The sequence below is a fragment of the Gossypium raimondii genome, chromosome 11 (assembly GCF_025698545.1).
Source record: "Gossypium raimondii isolate GPD5lz chromosome 11, ASM2569854v1, whole genome shotgun sequence".
Taxonomy (NCBI): Eukaryota; Viridiplantae; Streptophyta; class Magnoliopsida; order Malvales; family Malvaceae; genus Gossypium; species Gossypium raimondii.
In genome coordinates, this window is record NC_068575.1 from 19,501,137 (window position 1) to 19,520,269 (window position 19,133).

The window sequence follows — 19,133 nt, forward strand, 5'->3', positions numbered from 1 at the left end:
GAGGTACATTCTCATTAACTCTATAGCGCATAGGAGGCATATTGACTACACTAAACATTTAAAACAAAACAAACACTACAAATGATTGAGCAGTGGCAAGTTGATATGATTTCCCAAGACTTAGAAAGTTCAGAAAATTGTTGAAGGATGGATCATCTTGAATAGTTTCACGTGATGGTGGAGACCTTGACCCGAAGTACTAGAAAGCTTTAAGGAACCAAGGTTATAAGGAACTCGACTCACTTGAACTTGACAAATTACTCGAGCCTTGGTATAATGTAGTCGCCAAACCTCGGGATGGTGAACGGGATGATAAGACATAGGGTGAATGCCATAAACTTGTCAAAAGTTTGATAAGTTCACTACGTTCGGCTAAGAATCGAGAGAGAAACACTTCTCACAAAATAAGTTTTATATTCAAGAATGATCTAACCTTACAAAGATCCTATTACCTGGTTTAAATAGGCCCTCAGATGGCCATTTAAATTTGAAATCTAGAGGTGTTTACATTAGACATTAAGTTGTTCACACACAAAGTATTGGAATGGGTTCTTGAACTTGGAAAATTCATGCACCAACCGAATGGTCACTTCAGCCCTCTTAAGTAAGTTCATACTCTTCCTTTAATGCCTTCCATGCATTTCTTCCATTCAAGTATGTTTGAATCATTTCATTCCTTCATCCTTAAGCTATTCATGCATGCTTAGCTTGGAAGAAAGCTTCATGTCCATGAATGTACAGCCTCTGAACTCCTTAAATCCTCCTTGGTCAAACGTTTATGCATGGCTCATGCATGGTTTTAATGTGACGTCTTAATGAGCTTGTGATGCATATATGCAACATGCTTTTAGAATTTTACATTTCCCCACCGCCAATGCATCTTATTTGATGGCTTTGAATCCTTCCTCATCAAATAAAATTAAAACATGTATGTATCCCTTCCCATTAACAATCATATGACCTAGCACTGAAGACTAAGTTATTGAAGAATCCTTGTGCATAAAATTCAGCAATGAATGGTCACTTACATCAACTAGGCAACACTTAAGCACAATTTCTTCACTCAAAATTCAACCAAGAGCTTAGACGCTATACATATATGAACAAAATGACACAAACACATACACAGAACTAAAACATATTATTTGACACAAACTGATCACCATGAGATAATTAACATATGCACACATGCTAAGATAATTATCAACTTAGCAACTAGAACACAAAACATATAATAATATGCATAATAAAATCCGTGGAATTAAGTTAAAATGCAATAAAAATTTTAATTTACAAGTCCTTCAAAATGTTAGCCCAAAAATCATTCAAACCCGTGAGACATTTCATTTTGTACTTGGGCCCCTCATGTTTGGGCCAATCTCGATATCTCCGAATGGTTTTGTAACATGATGTGACCTTAATCACATCACAAGTAATCCAAGGAAAATTCCTAAAAAGTAAAACATTTAAAAGATGGCAATGTGTTACCATTTCTACCCCTAAACAAGTAGTTCATACTCGTTCAACCGTTTAAAAATTCTTGATTTTGTTTCAAAACTAAATTGTTATTCAATTTTCAAAAATTTTAAATGCAAGAATTGATAAACCTTGGCAAACCTATTTTTTACAAAACCTATTTTTTCCAACATGTTTTTACAAACTTGAATTTAATACCACCAAATGTGACACCCTGAAACTTGGCCAGGATGGACCAACCTGAATCCGTAATGTCACATTAGCCATTTACATGACTTTACTTACCGACCACCAATCACACCACAAACCAACTATCACACCAATCAAAAACATGCTTTAACAAATAATTTTAAACATACAAAGCCTAAAACATGCTTCATCTAACATAATACCACGAAACATGAACAGGGGTAAAATTGTCATTCAGCATAATACAAGTGAAAAACTCGTAAGTTATAAAATTAATCTGACAAGTGTCTCGGGCATTTTTGAAAAGTTCAACTCAAAAGAACATTTAAAACACATTCAATTTCCAAACTCAGACATATCAGGTTCGTACCCGGCCACCAATACATCTTTTTCAGATCATTATACATTTTATTACTCCCCGAATCTACAGACATAGTACCGGTGTGGGCCTCGTGTAAAATCTTCTGTATGAGCTCTGTATCCTTCGTCACACATACTCTACCTCTGAATAATAAACAACTGTCAGTCCCAATCTGGAATTCTGAATCATTACCAGATTCACAATGTACCCGTTTAGCTTGTAACTTCTCATCATTTTTCTGAGCCTCACATATTTGTTGACGAAACATCAATTTAGCCTTCATTTCAGCTATGATTGAACCATCATCAGTCAATGGCAACCGGGCATTCATAGGTCATAAAGCAAACAGAGATTTTCAGCTCAAAGCATCAGCTACAACATTAGCCTTACCCGGATGATAATCAATAACCAATTCATAATCTTTTATCAATTCTAGCCATCTGTGTTGTCTCAAATTAAAATCTTTCTGTGTCATCAAATATTTCAAACTTTTATGATCAGTATAAATATGACATTTCTCACCATACAAATAATACTGCCATATTTTCAATGCAAATACAATAGCAGCTAATTCAAGATCATGTACCGGGTAGTTTCTTTCATGTGGCTTAAGTTGTCTTAAAGCATAGACTATTATTTTATCTTCTTGCATCAAGACACAACCCAAACCATTTAATGATGCATCACTATAAATAATAAATTCCTTACCCGTTTCAGGCTATACCAACACAGGTGCTTCCGTCAAAAATTTCTTCAATCGATCAAAACTTTGTTGGCATTTATCTGTCCATTCAAATTTAACATCTTTCTATAATAAACGGGTCATCAGAGAAGCTATCATAGAAAACCCTGTACAAATCTCCGATAATAGACAACTAAACCCAAGAAACTTCTAACTTCAGATACATTCTCCGGCGGATTCCAATTGACAATAGCTAAGATTTTACTCGGATCTACCCTGATGCGTTCTACAGATACAATATGTCTGAGAAAACCCACCTCTCGATGCCAAAATTCACATTTACTGAATTTAGCATAAAGCTTCTTTTCACGCAGAATTTGCAACACTATTTATTCTTAAATGTTCTACATGCTCATTTTCATCTCGAGAATAGACTAAAATATCATCAATGAAAACTACTACAAACCTGTCTAAATACGGTCTAAATATCTGGTTCATCAAATCCATAAATACTGCAGGTTCATTAGTCAGCCCAAACGGCATAACCAGAAACTCATATGCCCATACCTGGTTCTGAGAGTTGTCTTTGGCACATCTGGCTCTTTTACCCGTAATTGGTAATAACCAAATAGGAGATCAATCTTCGAGAATATTGTGGCACCTTTCAGCTGATCAAATAAGTCATCAATTCGAGGCAACGGGTACTTATTCTTTATAGTTACCTTATTGAGCTGCCGATAGTCGATACACAATCTCAAAGACACATCTTTCTTTTCACAAAGCAATGGAGCACCCCAAGGTGAATGACTCGGATGAACAAAACCTCTATCAACAAGTTCCTGTAACTGTGTCTTTAACTCTTTTAATTCTGTAGGAGCCATACGATACGAAGCTATGGAAATTGGGGTAGTTCTTGGAATCAGGTCTATAGAAAATTCCACTTCTCTTTCTGGTGGCAACCCCGGTAATTCCTCTGGAAACACATCAAAATATTCACATATAATTGGCACTGCCTGTATCTTTGACTCAGATACCTTATTATCCAACACATATGCCAAATAAACATCATACCCTTTTCTAACATACTTTTGAGCCATCACAACTGAAATCACATCCGATAATCCCCCTGTCTGATCAGATTTAACCTAAAGTAATTCTCCATTCTGGCACTTTAGCACAATATATTTCTATTTATAGTTTACTACTGCATCATGCTGAGTTAACCAATCCATGCCCAATATCACATCAAACTCATCAAAAGGCAATAACATCAAGTCAACCGGAAAACAAATACCTTTCACCATCAGTGGACAATTTTTACAAACTTTATCCACCATCACAAACTGGCCCAGGGGGTTCGAGACTTTATCCACAAATTCAGTAGGTTCAACAGACAAATTTTTAACAAATACTAATTTTGTGCATATGTATAAATGTGTAGAGCCAGGATCAATTAATGCAATAACATTAGTAATATAGAGAGAAAATGTACCGGTAATTACATCAGGGGAGGATGCCTCTTCACGAGCATGAAAAACATATGTTCTTGCGAGTGCTCTATCATCTGATCTAACTACTGAGTCTCTAGACATACCCCTGTTATTCGCTCTAACTCATGGGTTTCTCTGTGGTCTACCTCTGGTAGAAACATTTCCTGATCTCGCACTGGGTATAACTTCTCTCTTAGCTATTTCAGGACAATCCCGAATAAAGTGATCTGGTGCACCATATCTAAAACAAACATTTTCACTTGCTCTGCACTCTCCGGGATGGCGTCTACCACATTGAGGACATTTTGGCCTAGAAGGTCGAGTACTGCCCGTACTTGCAACTGTAGTGGTTTGAGCTCTAGAACCCTCAAATCTTCTGCTTTTGCTTCGGCTAGAATATCTGGCTGGAAAATTTGATCCACTAGAGAGCTCTCTAGGCCTCTTAGACATAGACTGAAATGATTTACTCATTTGCCTTTTTTTTGTATCTTGCACTTCAACTTCAACTTTGCCCTTCTCTTTTTCTTTTAACAAATCTTCTACTTTACAGACTCTTTCCATCAGAACAACAAACTCTTTGATTTCCAATACACCCATTGATAGTCGAATGTCATCATTAAGCCTATCTTCAAATCTCTTGCACATATTGGCTTCGGTGGATACAAATTCCCAAGCATATTTACTAAGTCTAACAAACTCATGTTCATACTCGGTCACGATCATCTTACCTTGTTTTAGCTCAAGAAACTCTTTCCTTTTCTGATCTATAAATCTCTGGTTGATGTACTTCTTTTGGAACTCCTCCTGAAAGAAATCCCAGGTAACCTTCTCACTCCGTACTACAGAAACGAGAGTCTTCCACCAATGATAAGCTGAATCTCTGAGAAGTGAGACCACGCACTTCATACCTTCTTCCGGTGTACAAGATAATTCTTCAAAAACTGGGATGGTATTCTCGAGCCAAAATTCTACTTTTTTTGCATCATCATCTTTAGTAGCCCAAAACTCTTCAACCCCTTGTTTTTGGATCTTATCAACTGGTGGTCTTTCCCTAATAACTATACCTGTGGCTGGGAAGCTACATGGGGAACCTGTGAATCATGAGGGGGTGGAGGTATCACAGCCGGATTCATACGAACGAACTCGATAAACCAATCATTCATAGCTTGGAAGAAGGCTTCTCTAGCTCCTCCTCCCTGACTAACTGACATGGGCCTTTCACTAACATTAACATCTGGTGGCACCGTCCCTTCTGCGGGAGCGGGCACATTACTCTTTACTTCATCAGTACCAACTCGTTCAGGATCTATAACTATAAAAGAAAACATTTTAAAATTGTCAGGAGTCGTCACACTATCAAAATATAAGTATGGCATGTATAGGCAGACTCTTATTCATACTGAGTATTCCGAGAACTGACTAAAGCTGCTCTGATACCAACAAAATGTAACACCCCTTACACGAGAAAATTTCTGAAGTCGAGCTCGAGGCATTACTTTACTTAACTTAAAAATTTGGGGCATAAAAATTTACTTTTGAAATTAATTTCACTATTCACAACAAAGTCATCCACCACAAGCAGCGATTACTAATTTAGTTATAACTCAAGCTACGAAATTTGAAATTTAAATCAAATTCTTTTTTAGAGTTTGATTCTGCTTTCCCTTTGTTGGGCTTTTTGTGAATGGTAGTCCATTCACCAACTATTTCTTGTAGAGGTTTTTTACCTCTATCCATAGGACCTTCTAAAATAATCAACAATTATTAGTAATAATCATAAATATTAACTAATTAATTTTAATTGGTGTAAATTTTTTATTACACACAATTTTATTTTTATCTTCAAGTGGAATTTCCATAAAATCTTCTTCTCCCTGAAACTAGACTCATATGTCTTCTTACCATAAATTTTTAAAAACTTTTGGTTCAGCCAATTAGTACAGTTTATTAGTTAAAGTCTCCCATGTTTCACCACTCGACTATACTGACCTCTTGTCACTAAAAATAAGATCTATCATTGTATGATTTTCATATGGTGTTCTCACTCATTTTACAGAAAATAGACTCAATAAGGAATCTATACATATAAAAGAAAACTCATAACCATTTTTGTACAATTTTTAATGATTTTCTAAACTCAGAACAGAGGACTCCAAAAATAGTTCTGACCCTGTCTCACTAAAATTCACATATCTTAAAATATAAAATTCATTTTGCTACACCAATATTTTTCTATGAAAGTAGACTCAATAAGATTTAATTATATATATCATTAACATTCTAATTCATTTTATACTATCCTAGGTGATATTTCAAAATCACGTCACTATTGCTGCTTGAAATCTGTTTCTTTGCAAATTTTACTCTTTCATGATTTCTATGCATGATTTATCACCTAAACATTTGTAACAACAAACACCTTCATACTTAGCCATTTTAACAACCATTCATCATCGAATACATACATATCATTCTTTAGCAAAATCATGAAAACAAACATTCAAAATAACTAAGTCCCTATACATGCCATAACCCAAACATGGTTCATCATAAAATACCGAGTTGTTGTCGTTGATAGTGTGGACGATCTCCGACGTCTTTAAGTTCCCGAAAGTAGCTTTACAATACTATAAGAGAAAGAAAAATAAAGGAAGTAAGCATAAAACTTAGTAAGTTTACTAGAAAATAAATAACAACATTTAACACAAATAATTAAACTGAAATGTCAAGATCTCTAGTTTACTCTTTATTTAATCTGATTCTCGTTCTCTTGCTGGTTTACTTAGTTAACTCATGATCGTAACTGATTCTTCTCTTGCTAAAACATTGTGTATCAATTGATAATATAGTAAGTTCTTAACTCTTATAACACATCTGAGCTTGCGATTTATGCTTTTAAATGAACTTTTATTAACATGATTCGTTTACTAGCCCGTTGAGCCACGTTGGAATAATAAGGACACTTGGGTCTTTTCTGATAATAACATGCCGAAGCCATGTCCCAGACATGGTCTTACATGGGATGTTCTCATATTGGTGCCCATGCCATGTCCCAGACATGGTCTTACGGGGGACCTCTCATCTCGGTGCCAACGCCATGTCCCAGACATGGTCTTACATGGGACCTCTCATCTTGGTGGCAACGCCATGTCCCAAACATGATCTTACATGAGACATCTCATCTCGGTGCCAACACCATGTCCTATACATGGTCTTACATGAGACCTCTTTACCCAAATGTCATGACATTTGTATCCAATACATTCCTCATGTTTCAACGGGGCTTTTTAACAACAATTCTCTATCATCTCATACTTGAGTCAATATTAAATAAATTCATACAATAAATGCATAATTTCTGGAAAATAACAATATTAATAATAATTATTGAAATATTGTATTTATTTATCGTATACTTACCTCGGTACAAAATATAGCCAAATTCACCAACTTAGCCTTCAAATTTATTCTTTCCTTTGTCTAACCTCGAGTTTCATTCTTCTTGATCTAAAATAGCAAATTTAACTCATTTAATACTCACATTTATCAAAACAGCCCTCGACTCTAACTTTGGAAAAATTACGATTTTGCCTCTAAATTTTTACATAATTATATTTTTGCCCCAAGGCTTTAAAATTAAACTTCATCTCATATTCTTATGTTTTATGACATCAAATTCCCACTCTAACACTTATAAAAATTAGGTATTTTTACCGATTATGTCAACTTACTCGTTTTCACTTAAAATCGCTTAGCAAAAGTTGTTTAACATAATTTCTAGCTTCATATTCCACCATAAAACATCAAAATAAACACATTTCACCTATGGGTATTTTTCCAAATATGAACCCTAGGTTAAATTATTGCTAGAATAGGCTAAATTAAGCTACCTAGATCTCAAAAACGTAAAGAGCATTAAAAACGGGGCTTAGGATCACTTACTATGGAGCTTGGAAGCTTGAAAACCCTAACTATGGCTTCTCCCCTTGCTAAATTCAGCCTAATGAAGAAGATGATCAAAAATGGGCTTTTAATTTATTTTTTAATTCATTTTAATAACTAAATGACTAAAATGCCCTTAATGAAAAACTGTGGAAACATGCCTAACCATGTCCATTTTTGTCCACCAACTTAACCAATGGTCTAATTACCATATAAAGACCTCTAATTTAAAATTTCATAACAATTGGACACCTCTAACATATAGAACTCAACTTTTGCACTTTTTACAATTTAGTCCTTTTGACTAAATTGAGTGCCCAAACGTCAAGATTTTTGAACGAAATTTTCACGAAATCTTTCCGTGAAATTGTGGGCCATAGAAATATAATAAAAATAAATTTTTCCTCATCAAATTTGTGGTCCCGAAACCACTGTTTCGATAACCTTAAATTTGGGCCATTATAATTACAGCCCAAGCCCATAATTCGCGAATTGGGCTTACCACATGAGCGATCGCACACTCGTGTGGTCTCAACACGATATTTCGACTTTTCAGGTTTTGCTGTTCTACAATTATAGTGGGGTGGTTACACACCTGTTGCGATTTGCAGATTCCCTTTATTCCGAACACTCTTATTTCGAAACTCAATGATCATCGCACCCTTGGTTCCTAGACAATGTGCCAATCAACCTCGACCACCACCAGTTAGGAATGGAAGCAATGCAGGTTGGAGAAAGCGACGAAAACCTTGAAAAGTTCGCTGATCTCCCATCGAGAACAAGGAACAAATGAGATGATATATATCTCTCCACAACAACAACCTCCAAATATCCCTCCTCATTTCTCTCTATGACGAGTTCAAACTCCGTTTAGTAGTATTTCAATCCAACTCTACCACCCACACGAATTAGGCAGCAAAATAAATACTCCCTTTTTTATGCGCCACCACTCGAACCTTAGACCCCATGTACACTCCACACGCTCCTTACCACTAGACCAATAACTCCTTTGTATCATATTTTAACCACAATAATTTAAGAACCTACTATCTAGATCCAAGGATTTATTCATTTAAAATAAAAATTTTGCATAAGCCAAGGCTTGAACCCCTGATTTCTCATACACTTCCAAACACTCCTAAATCACTTAACCACTGAAGCAGACATTCATTTATGTCACTTCCTTGCACAACTAAATATTTATGTGCAGTTTCCTAACTGTTCCCTTGTTCAAAACCTATTTCATCTAGGCCAAAAATTCGGGGTGTTACACATTCTATGGCAACTCGATCTTTCATGAGTTTGGAAACCACAGTAGGTCTTTTCGAAATCCTTTACTTAGTAAATACGCATTTTACTGATCCTTATTTATTAAGGGTTTCTTAGCATTCGTGTGAGGTAATAGGGACGTGTTAGGATTAAAACAATTTAATCACACAAATTTAAAAACTATGCAGATAACAGAGCTTGGTTAGAGTCATTATGCAACCTACAATTCAATCGGGTTAGGATATAAATTGAGCATGCACATTTCAATTATGCGTCCATTAGTCGTCGTCTGGTTAGGATCGCTCAGCTAATTCAGGTGCATTTCAATCACGTATGAACGGAATACGGACTTGATTTTAATTGAAAACTTTATCGATTGAGGCACAAACATTATAAGCATGAATCAAATAGCTGTTATTTAATCAAAATAATCATCCTAGCTTAAATAAAATTAAGCTATCATTGTTGTAAACAAGAACAGAGAACACATAGCAAACATATTTAAATTAAATTTAATAAAAAGAAAGATCAAACCCAATTTAGAGTGGCTGTCACCCGAGACTCTAACTGACGAGGCTCCTTCGCTTCTTTGTGTTGCCCTTTGCTGATGGCTCTCCAAAGTGGCCGACTAAGGGTTCTTTAAGAGGCTTAATTTCTAAAATCCTTATGCAAGGATGATGAAGGGGAAAGATAGCTAAAAGAGTTAAGGGAATGATAAATGAGTAAGAGATGATGGGATGAGGGATGATTGAAAAAGTGAGAAATGAGCTCTTATTTATAGGTGAGGCAAGGGAGCTAGTTTGCTAAAAATAGGAGTGTCCATCCTTTGAAACTTCCTCTAAGAGTGGCCGACCATGAATTGAGGAAAGGTGGCTAATTTTTCCTTGATTTTTAGTCAATTAGAGTGCCACAACAACTTAGGACTAAGACTCGGTCATCAGCAAATGTTCGAGAAAATCTCTGATTTCTTTAACTCTTCAAGGACTTTGTATATTAAACCAAAAAATGGTTTATGACACCCATGTGCAGCCAAAAATTGGGATGACTTGGTCCCAAATTTGGACGGTTTTGCAATTAGAATAAAACTCTCAGACCTACCCAAAAATAGTAGATAGTTTAGAGGACCAAATAATATAATTTAACCACTTTACTTAATCAATTTACTTAATTAATTAAAACCCAATTTATTAATGAAATATTAACTTTATATTTTATTATTTAATTTAATCATGCATGACCCACTTTATAGCTTAAAATATAATATGCTCAAATTAATATAAAATAAGCCATTTTATGCATGAAAACTATCTAATAAAGTATAAAATCACATTTTAATATTTTATATGTCCTAATTTCATATTTTCACATATTTCATTAATTTATTAAACAATTACTTGGTTTTAGCAACAAATTTAAGTAAAAGGTAAAGAATTATATAGGAAAAATCCTATATATTTTTCAGTTTACAATTTGATGATGAAATATACAATGAGGGAGTATATGAAGAATGAGAGATCATGGAAAATCAAAAATTGTTCAAGATAGAGATGAGCCAACGCGAAAACGAAGCTTCAACACACCAGTGGACTAATGACCTAGGTATTGATATAGTCAAACATCTACACGAGTTCACTTGTAATTTGCATAAGGCACTTGAAGAAAATCATGATATACCCAAACATTCAGACAAACTTCCCCGTGATTTGTATGAGATGCCTTTATATGGAACCACCAAAATGGAAAACTTTGAAGTACTAACGAACATGTCAAACATGTTGGCACAAATGATGAAAATGACTCAAGAAATATCCGAAGTGCTACATCCAAAGAGAGGGGACGTGTCTGACGTGCACAACTTGGATCATGAGAACCCTTATACTATTGATAGCCATGATGAAATTCATGGTGAGATTCAACCTAAGCTTGTAATAAAGATTATGAGGATGAGTTGAACATAGTCGAAACAACTTCTAATCCAATTGACACAACAGATGTAGACGCTAATGTAAAAATAGAAGTAATCGCTTACATAGAGCTTAAGCCGATTATGAATGAAAGTGTAGAAAAGCCAATACACTTTCTGGACATAGTAAAGGAGGTCCCAACTGAAGAGGTCGAAGAGTTTGATTCATTCTCATTTGACAATGAAAGTAAGGCTCGAGCAACCAACGCCTCACGCAACAGGGAGAAGAGAAAGCTTGAGGCAATAATACCCCGAAAAATAATTTAGGGTTGGCTCAAATTCAGAACTAAATGACTCACAATGTAGATGTCACATTGGATCAAGGTGTCGAGATCCAGCTGGAGGTTCTTCTATGGTAGCGACGCGAATCGTCCCAATCTTTAAAAGAACTTCTCTTTTTTGTTTTTTTTTTGGTTTCTGGTATTACTTTTGTGCATATTTTTTTATTTTATATATTAATTTCTTTTCCTTTATTTTATATTGCATATTTCATATTTCTTTTCATAGTATTTTCTTGTAGGTACTTTATGTCCACTAGGAGAAAACGAATCATGATGTCAATACAACAATAAGTATTCGACCTTCTTAGGAAAGTTTCTATGTTCACACCTTAATCATTTTACAATAAGGGAAATTTGTGCTCTAAAGTTTGGGGGAGGTACATTAAGAATCATTTATATTAGGATTTAATTCTATTTAATTTTTTCAGAAATAGATTTTATGATCCCTAACACTTTGAAATTCAAGAAGAAGGGCCAAAACGAAGTCAGTGTCACAACACAAAACCTCTACGTCTCAACATCGATAACAGGTTCAAATAATCGAGCAATCTAACTTGATGTCGTGACATGGCACCTTTGTGTCATGGCGCAATAGTCAGTATAATCTAGGCCTAAAAAATTTCATGGTATTTCGAAATTGAATCCCGATGTCGTGACATCGAAATCCTGCCAGCAGTGTCGCGACAACACTACAATTTTATGCAGGGTCGTCCCGAATCGATTGCGCAACCCACCAATTAAAACCTTGTTTTAACCATATTTTTAAGTCTAAAATACCCAAATTTTTACTTAAACCCCTTTTAAATAAATTTTTAAACCCCCTTAAACTTCAATTTCTCTCTAATACTGCACAAAACCTTTAAACCCTAGACATTCCTTTTCCTCATTTACCTATTTTACTACAATCTATTTGTTCTTCTTGTGATTTCATTCAAGTGTAAGAACCACACAATCACAGGGAAGGTGTACAAGATTTTAAACGAGGAACCTTGAAGTTTGTTATAAAGGTTAAGGGTTCCAATCCATACTTTTATTGTTTCATTGCATTTAGAACATATTGCTTAGTTTACGTAGCTATAAAACATTGAATATGTCTCCTATGAAAGTTAGAAAAGCTAGGACACAAGAAACATCGGTGATTTTGAATCCATTGAAATTTTGAAACTCCAATCCTAGAATATATTTCCTTGAATTACAAGGAAAAACAATTATTCAAGAACGGGGATCCAAACCATTGATGTTTCTTTGTAAAGATATTTTGTCTTTAGTCCGGAATCATAGATGGGAGTGTTTTTGCGTAACCCCAAAAGAAAATGTTGTTATTCCACTTGTCTAAGAATTTTATGCTACTCTTAAGGAAAAAGAGACTCGGAGGACATATGACATCTGATGGAAAACATTAAGGGTAAGAGGTAAGGATGTACCATTCACCCAGAAAGTAATTTGTGAATTTTATGATGCTCATTATTATTAAACCATTTTTTAGAAAACATGGATTTAAAAAAATTTGAAGGCATAAGTTTGGAAAGCATTGTAAAATATTTAACTGAAAATCGAGGTGAATGGAAACTCTGCCAGATACAAGACTTTCGACCAATTTTCATCAAGATATAATGTTTCTAATATGGATGCAGTTTATTTGCACTAGAATCACACTAGCTCTTAATGTTTCTAATGTCAATACATTTCAAGCTATTTTGTTTTATGGCATTTTATAGAAGAAATAGATATGCATAGGAGAATGAATCCATCAAAATATGAAGCGTTCTGTGAGTGGCAAAAAGGTCGGAGTTTTCTTTCCCCATCTCATGACGACACTTTGCAAGAATGTAGGGGTTCCAATGGAGGAAAACGAACAGTTCATACACCCAAAAAAGAGCTTAATAGGCGATTCTATTTACACTTAGTGCGTAGAACTCAACCGGAAATAAATCATAAATTGGAACTAGAGGAGAAAAGAAAAGATGGATATCTCAGCCTTGCTCAAACGAAGTAAAATTGACACCAAGACAAGAAATGCACGAGAGCAATAGTACAAAAATAAATGAGATGATAAGATGGATGCAAGAAATAGGGCTAGTCCTTTTGGAATTTGCACGACGGAACAACATGAGAGTACCTAACTACTCACCGAATATGTTTGGCCCAATGCATAGCCATTATGAGAAAAAAGAGCAAGAAAACGAAGAAGGAGAAGGTAGTGAAGAAGAAGAGGAAGGGAAGGAGATGGATTCTTAGGAGGAAGAGGAGGATTGAACTAAAAATTAACTTTCAATTTTCTTTTTAAGGATTGTAATTAATTTTAGGATAATTTTTACTTTATCGTTTTAAAAGTAGGATTCATAGTAGATTTTTATATTTGTTTTCCTTTCTGTTTTAAAATTTTCTATGTAGGAACCCCATATGAACGGAGCACAATAATTTTGAACTTACAACGAACAAGGAAGGAAGCACCCACCAATAGGTAATAGCACTATCACGATCAATCGAGTAATTTTTTTCCTCATTTATTTAGGGTTACATATTAAGGACAATGTGTTATCTAAAGTGTATGAGGTAACACAGGAAATTTGTTTTTAATTTTCATGTTTTTCTTTTATTTTTACTATCAAATGTGTGTTTGAACTTGTAGAAATACAAACAATTGGCTAGGAATATGTATATAGGTTGATTATATTTATTATAAAATTGGCATGATAGTGAATGATTTTAAATTTTTTATTATTAGACTATTAAGTTCTATATATTACACTATAAATAGGCATTGAAGTAATTGAATATATACCAAAAGATATAAAGAATACAGGGAAATGAGGATGCTACTATGTATGATAAATTGTTCAATTTCTGATTGTTTGATTAATTAAATTTGTGAATATTGAGATACTTAGGAATGACCTAAGGCATTGTTTGGTATAAACCCAGAGCCAAAAGGCTAACCTTGTTTATTCATCCTTAATGCCTACCTTGAGCCAGAAAACACTTCTTGGTGAACCTTTATACAAAACCCGAGCCAAAAAAGTTATTTTGTATTTACCATTTTTCCTTAGTCCTGAACTGCATGATTATAGAAGTTTGGCCATACGTATTGAGGGTTAAGTAGATACGTCACGACTTAATTTGTAAAAATAGAGTGAAATAGGAAGAATTAGTGTGATATAGTAATTATAGGTTAGCCAATATGTGCAAAACAAAAAAAATTAGAAAGAAAATCAAAACAAGTAGAAAAAGTACTTGAAAAGTAAAAGCAGTATGAGTGAGATGTAGAAAAAAAGAAAGAAAAAGGTGACAAAGTCACAAAAGTAGAAAAACTCATTCATTAGTGCACAAACTCGTAAGTTAGCCGTAGTTGTTGTATTATGTTATGACTTCCTATGTAGAGAAATAAGGTAGGTAAGAGAAGGAGAAATAAAGTGGTGAGCGGGTAACCGTTACTAAAGGGGGAAGGATAGGGAAGAATACGATATGCCAGACTATTTTCATGATTCAAACCATTCTGATGTTTCCTGTTCTTGAATTATACACCTATCCTAAGCCTCAGAACGTTATAAGCTAAAAAGCCCTATGTGATCTAGCTAGACTTATTCCCGAATTGATATTATATTAAGAAATGTCAATAACGATTGTTTGTATTCTACTAGGGTAATCAACTTACTTGTATAATTTATTGATGGACTAATATATTTGAAAACCTTAATGTTTGTATACTTTGTAATATACTGAACTTAGGTGTTTGATATTGAAAATGGTAAGTCGTTTATATATCATGTAAGGATTATGTGTAAATATGAAAATGTGTACTTTGAAACCAGGCTTTGTACTATGCTTGCTCAAGGGTCATCTTTTAGTTTTCTATTTTTGTTTTGTTTTGTTTAGCAGGTTAAACTAGTTTTCGTACTTAAGGATCTTGAATACAAGCATATTTATTATATTTTAGTTAAGTTTTTATACTTTAGTTTAAATCCAATAAAAAGTGTCTTTGGAGTCTTTTACTTACTTGAGGGTCGAATAAGGCCTAAAGTTGAGCTGGCGTACTTAGTAAGTGTGTAGAAGAATATAAAAAGGCGTAGGAACTCAAAGCTGGTCACTGTATTGCAACACTAGGAGTTCAATGCTGCAACATAGGAAGCAGAATGCCAGAATTGCTATATTACCTTTGGTGTCACGACACAACCATGGGATGTCATGACACACCCTTAAAGCTACCCCTAAACCTTGCATACTACCTTTGATGTCACCATAAATGCACTAATGTGTCGCGACACACCCTTGAAGCTACCCCTAAACCTTGCATACTACCTTTGATGTCACCATACAAGCACTAAGGTGTCGCGACATAGGACTTGTATGAGTGACACTTACAAGCCAGGGGCGTTTTGGCCCACTCAATGCAAATTAAACACAAGAACGTCAGTTGATCTAGGGTTGAGGACGACAACAACCATTAACTATATAAATAGGCTTTTAAAACACTTGTGGAGGAAAATCTTTCATACTTTAAGATTTTCTCTATAATTCTAGTTTTAGTTTTCCTTTCATTTAGGTTTTAGGCATATTTAGATTCTTTTCTATTTGTGTTCTGTAAAGAACGTGAGTTGTAAACGTGATCAAAGTAATATGGATTATACGCTTCAATCAATATAATTTAGGATTCTCTTAAACCCTTATCTTGATTTTTTATTTATGTTTATCTATATTGTCAAGTTAATTGTGTTTATGAGATCCATAAGGAACTAATCTTCTTGTGGGGGGATTATTGAGTGGAGGTGTGATTAACAAATTACTATGTAAGGTTTTCTTAGCAGATTAGTTGTTTTGGAGAGGAATAATTTAAAACCTAGGCTTGACGACCTTAGGAAGCCATGGTCTATCCGTGAACACCTTAGCCCTGAACCAGCCTGGACTGTGAGATCGAGAGGTAAGTAGTTATTATTGACTCGTTAGTTTAGTGTAAAGATCGAGAGATCCTACTAAGGTAACAACTAGTTGATTGAGTAGAAACCCAAAATGGGAATTAGTTATGAACACCGAAGTGAGAAAATCACCCATACTTAGATTTGATTAAGTTAGAATTCATTTACCCAAAGTTCATGTTATTTTACTATTTTTATTTTCTTTATTATAAAAACCCAAAAATATCTTATTTATGTTTTATCGTAATATGATTCATTTGAAATACTAATTAGATCTATTTACATTTAGGTTAAAGTTAATTTAGTAGTCGCCTTCCTTGGATATGATCCTCAAAGTACTCACCTACTTCATTGTAACTATATTACAACCTGACCATATACTTGCGACCACCACCTTAAATCTATACCTTTAATTGTAGTATTCACACTCTAGACTTTGGTACTTCCAGAGGCGGTCAATAAATCACATCAAAGTTAACCAACATCCCGACTGTTAGTTATTTTTGAATTTTTATTACTTTTAAAATATTTACAGTTTAGTCGTTAGGGTAGTTAATTTAGAAATTCATGTTAAAAATATTTTTATGCTTTTTCGTACTATAATAATTAGTGAGTATCTAGCTAGACTCCTTTCTTGCATGTATTTTCAAATAGAAATCATTAAATTCCTGACTCATTTGGGTTCGATACTTAGAATACTAATGTGTTCCATTATAACACTACAAATATTACAACTGACTTGTATGCTTGCAATAAACCCACGCTTTAACATTGTTTTATAAAATTGTTTATTTTATGCACACGCATGAACGCGATTAGAGCACTTCACTAGCTTCTTTTCATTCTCTCTAATCGTCTTGGCTTCGACAAAATACACAATCGAATCAATTCTCATCGATGCTCTATCTAGCTCATCGTTACACCTAATGGCAGAGAATGTAGACTTTTTTAGGCTGTCCCACATCATATACGAACCATCACAATGAAAGAATTTCAATGGCCCCTTTGGTCTGTTGTTGAACTTCTCCTTCCTATTATGTGGTCTCCTATTACAACCATTTTTACCATTGCCACTGTTTCCATTTCCATATTCCATATGATGTCCCCACTATTGCCCGTCTCTTTAAGCTTGGAAGACTCGAACTTATCTTTCATTGGACCAAGCTCATCAGAGGATTCTGCTCCAACCATGACTACAATAAGCTTAGTGATACCTTGTCGACGCAAATCTTACTTTGCCCAAGGCTTCAGTCAGTCTTTGAACCAGTAGAAAGCTTCTTTCTCACCCAAGTCAGAGATTTGTAGCATCAACAAACTAAACTTTCGAACATACTCTCGAACTGTGCCTTGTTGCGTAAGTCATTGGAACTTAGCCCGAGCCTCCTTCTTAACATACTGTAGGTAAAATTGCTTCTTTAATTCTTTCTGAAACTCCTCCAAAGTTTCTATTGCAGTCCCATCTAGTCTCTAATGTAAGGTTTCGATCTCTAGTAGTGTAAAAAAATGCGATTTTGAGATCCCATTTCCATAAATTGAGTCCGTAAATATTGAGTAAAGATATTTATGAAATTATCATATAGGTAAATTGAATTTTGGATAGTCAGTTTAGTCGAATTAGTGATTAATTAAGGTTCAGGGACTAAATCATAAAGTTTAATTGCTATAGATTTTTAATTACAAAAGGGCTTGAGAACTTAGATTATAATTAACCAGAGGTCTAAAACTGCAATTAGACCATGCATAATCAAGAGATAGTGGACAGCTTAATCAAGGTCATTAAGTTAATTAAATTAATTTTTATTTAGCTAAATTAAGTTTAATTACTTTAATTAAGCTATATATATAATTTAGATAATGGAAGAAAAAAGAGAATGAACGTTCCCATCTTCTTCAGCTAGTCATGAAAATAAAAAAGAAGAAAACCTAGGAAAAGCTTGAAACTTTCGACCCTAATAGGTATGTGGAATTTAGTCACTTTTCTTGTAATTATTTGTTTTTGAGGTCATTCGAGCTTGATTTAGCTAGCCCATGTACCAATTTGTAAAATTTTTAAAGTTTTAGAAAGTTTCCATGATGATTTCTTGAAGTTTTAGATGTTAAATTGATATATTTTAAGCTTAAATGTAAAAAAGGACTAAATTGTAATGTTAAATTGATAGTTTTTACATTAAGGACTAAATTGAATAAATTGTAAAATTGAAAATAGAAATAGTAAATAGGAGGTACCTAATGAATAATAGTGAAATCAATTTCAATTTGGAGCTTTAAATTGAAAATTAGGTTAGTCCCAATTTTAGGAGCTAAAATGAATAATTTGCAAAATGAATAATTTGATTCTGATTTTGCTAGAACTTGATATTGTGATATGTTTTATGATTATTCGTAGCTAGCTACAACATTAAATCACTGAAAGGGAAAGGAAAAGCGAAAATTGTCGACGAGTGACAAACGAAACTTCGATTTGTACTTTTATAAATCAAAGTAGAAATATTTGGTTTTGTATGTTTGTTTATTGATTATTAAGATGCCAAAATGATTCTATAGTAACTATATTTTTTTGCTAAATT